At 36.9% G+C, this 3,959-nt stretch overlaps 1 long non-coding RNA gene across 1 annotated transcript; it reads right to left on the bottom strand.

Moving 5' to 3' along the window:
- Positions 1-920: 920 nt before the first annotated feature.
- On the bottom strand, positions 921-3,424 carry LOC129656178 (uncharacterized). Its single transcript, XR_008716249.1, has 2 exons — positions 2,987-3,424; positions 921-2,589 (listed from the first exon to the last, which is right to left on the bottom strand). It is a non-coding gene; the product is annotated as an uncharacterized LOC129656178 (long non-coding RNA).
- Between the last annotated feature and the right edge of the window lie 535 nt (positions 3,425-3,959).

Genomic DNA, 3,959 nt, shown 5'->3' with positions numbered 1-3,959 from the left:
TCAGAGTACATGAGCTGATTAGCTGTGAGACACTGAGTGGGTCACTTAGCATCTCTAAACCTCATCTTGACACAGAGATGGCATTAATAATCATGAATTTAATAAGAAAATGAAGGTAAAACACTTAGCATGCTTACTGGCACATAAGGAGCTCTCCATGTACAAAAAATACATGAATTATTATTAAGGGAAACATCACACAACTCTGAAATATTGAACAAGAGATTCACTGGAGATTGTCTAATCTGATTTAATTTCACAAGTGAAGACAGAGTAAATAATTTGCTCAGGATGCATAGTTGGGGCAGAGTTGAAACTAAAATGGAGGTCTTGCTGTACTGTGTTGACTTTAACTTTTAACCAAACACTTGAGAGTATAAAAATGGTACTACATAGCAATAGTAGTATTTCACACATTTATGCTTAAAAACAGTCAAGTTTCATAAGAGGTGACTATAATTATCCTTAAGTTTTAAAAGAGACTAGAATTCAAGCAATATTTTTAATTCAAAAGAACTTTTGGAAATATTTCTTTTTTGTCTCTGCTTCTGATTCCAATCACAGAAATGAGAGTCCTGGAGACTGGCTAAAATGACTTCTGTATTTCTGAAGTGCCTTCAGAGTATGATTTATGCACTAAGAACTTACAGTACTATTGACCGTCTTGTTGTCATGAGATAATGGAAGTCTCTCTGCTCCCTAGAGGTAAATTATACTTTATTTTTTTCCCTAAAAAATTAAAGACAAGGAAAATCAGTTTCAAGGAGAAACTTACCAAAGACAGGTAAAAATTGCCTTATATTATCTGGATTTTAAACCGTGCAATAGGTGACTATAGTACTCAATCCAAGGATTATTATTCAAGTCACAGTTATGACATAACAAAGTTTAAATTATTTCCTTGCTTTCTTCTGTCAATACTTAACCAATCAACAGATATTTATTTAACACCTACTATGAACTCAGCAATATCTATCCTTCCTTATTTCCCAGAGGATGAAAACAAACCTATTCTATTAAGATTTGAACTCCAATTTTTGTGTGTTTATACAAGACATTTAATGTATATGTTCAAGAAGCAATCATCACAGTGTTAGCATCGTATAAACTTGAAGAATCTACTTTTCATTAAAACACTCACTCCTCCATTAACACTCACTTAAATAGCATATTTTAATATATAACAATAATTAAAGGTATAATTGATAAGGCACTTATTGAAAGTGACCAAGGCTTTAATCTTCTCCTTAATACTTAAGACTCATATTATGTATTGTAGAGCATGTATTTTTCCAAAAATGTTCAAGTTTCATAATTCAATTAGCAGTAAACATAAACCATGTCAAAATAGTGTCACAGGTGAGTGGCATTTTGATGCTCTTATTTCTGAACACAGAACAAGAAATATTGACCCTATTACAAAGAATAAACATCAATAAAACAGCAGGTCTCTGATAAACAGTATAATTACCAGAAGGATCTGCCTATTTACACATCAGGACCTCTGTCTTCATATATCTTATCCTGTTATATAATTATCAAATAAAACAGTAATTCCAGAATAAGTAATAGCAATCACACAGAGTACTGCATAGTTAAATATTTTCATCTTAGTTGGAAGACATTAGTATATAATATCTAGCAAAGAATTACTCTGAATTTCTAAACACTCAACCAAACTGAAAAACCAATCAGCAGCTGGTGAGAGGGCATTTCTTTCATTCTTCTCACATGTGTTTCACTTTAGTTTAAAAAAAAAAAAAAAACTGTTCCTTTTAAGACATGGTGCTTTTTCATCTAGGCTTTTAGTTTGGGGAGGTTTCCTTTTGTAAATCAGTTCTTAAAAGAATGAATTCCTCATTCCAATGGGAGGTTCTTTTGCTTCATAGGCAAGTATCTCAGTATTCTTTTTCTTCCAGTGCTGTGATGGGTACACTAAGAACGGTCTCTTGCTGAGCTGTGTAGCTCCTACAGATGAGAACAGCAGGAGACCAGGCAGATAGCCAAGACGGAGAGTGAGAGGAGCTGAGATCACAGCCAAGGCTGCAGAAGGCAATCTGCTACATAAAAGCAGAAAAAGGAAAGCTCTTTCGCTGAGCCCTAAGGTTCTCCTTAAAGCCTGCCGGTTTGTGCAACTTGCTTGCCCTCAATTGACCTGGGCTTCTGAGGAGCAGAAAAGCTTTATGGAGATATGATTCTGAGTCACAACTTTGCATCATAATAGGTTTGTAAAGTCTCATTGGTAGGAATAGTATGCAGGTGTGTGGAGACCGCCAGATTGATTGATAGGCCCGTTCCTAGCTGCCATTCAGAAAGAAGATGCTCTTCATTCCTTCTTTGGTGGAGGCTTTGGCCAGTTTCTCTCCAAGCCATTTACTTTAAAAAAAAAAAAACAAAAAACTTTGTTTTGTTTGTCCTTTAGGATTAGTGCCACTGTGTTTCAGGCTGAGCAGGATGGAGCATTTCAGTGTCACTCACACCAGTCAGTCAAACTGTGACAAAAGGCAGCCTCTTCCTGTCAGGATCTTGAGAAGGAGAGGAGGGGGCGCTCCACAGGGGCTCTCTTTGCAGCACTTAATGCTTTTGGTCCTGAAAGGAAAGAATGGGAAGGAGCAGGAAATTAGACTTAAGTCACCTCCAAATCAGTACAGAGTTCAATCCTAGTTGGTGTTTGTTTATAAAATAGCTCTCTAAGTAATTCACACTCTGCTTCCCATTTAACCTCTTGGCCACATGGCGTTCAGCCTACTGAGGAGATTTTCTGGAGTTGTTCATAAAAGTGCTGAGTTTGACACCGACAGAAAGGAATTTGGGGTCAGAATTACTATTTTAAACTTAGGCCTTTGGGATTTATAAAAGATGTTTCCGATATGCTAGAACAGCTGGAAGAGTCTTTGAGATCTGTAGTGTAAGCGAGGGCTTCCTTAATTTGTATTACAGGTGAGGAAAACCAGGCCCCAGGAGGTTGGCTGACTTTCTCCTGTACCTTCAGAACTTGTGATAACATCTTGCAGTCCTACGGCACAGGACTACTGAAGGGGAGAGCAAACCCCTCCATGCTCCCAGACCACTCCCAAGTTGAAGCTGCACTGGCAGAGGGGGGCGGTGGGTATCCCCTTGCCTCTCCCAGTCTCAGCTGAGGGTATTTCAGTCTCCACCAGATAAAAAGACAAATACAAAACCATTAGCCCCCTTTTTTTTTCCTCTGTGAGGGTGGAGTTGGGACTGGTCACTGAGCAATTGTGATGACCCAGAAATTACATGAATTCATTTCTTTCTTTTTAGATAAAAGTACTTCCATTCCCATTTTTCTATGGCTCATTTTCAAGAGAAGAGTGGGGGAAAAAAAAAAAGTCCAGCATCTTTGCTAGCAGGCTCTCCTTTCCTACGCACAGTCTTTTATAATCTACCTTGATTCTCAGCCAATATCTTACTTTTTTGTACTTTGTGTCATTTAATCACCTAAAGAATCTGACTCAGTGTCCATCCCACTGGATCATAGACTACTCCTCCTTTATCTGTGTCTCCCAGGAGGAGAGGGAGGGCCTAGAAACCTTTTTCCCTCTGTTTGCTCCTGTCCTGACCGTATAACTTCCTTTTCTGCCAGATCTCTTTTGAGGTGTTATTCATTTCTGAATTTGGTTCTTTAAAAATTAATTTTATGTAACAACAGAAAAATCTCTGGGAAAGTTATCTCATAATTAAAACAGACAAAGACTTGCTTCATATATGTGTAAAGAAATGCACAAAATAAATGTATAAGTGTACATACCTATATAAATATATATCATATAAGATTTATCAAAAATCTCTTTTTAGGTTTATTTAAAAAAATTTTTTTTTAGTTCAACAAATACAGGCCAAAAAAGGAAAAACAAAGGTAACTGAATTCAATACATCCTCTTTAATTGTTTTTCTTTGTGGAGGGGCAGGCAATTGTATGATAAAATGTTTCTACT

Source organism: Bubalus kerabau, chromosome 6 (genome assembly GCF_029407905.1).
Source record: "Bubalus kerabau isolate K-KA32 ecotype Philippines breed swamp buffalo chromosome 6, PCC_UOA_SB_1v2, whole genome shotgun sequence".
In the NCBI taxonomy this organism is placed as follows: domain Eukaryota; kingdom Metazoa; phylum Chordata; class Mammalia; order Artiodactyla; family Bovidae; genus Bubalus; species Bubalus kerabau.
Note: the sequence above shows the minus strand (reverse complement) of the source record. Positions and strands in the feature narration are given on the sequence as shown.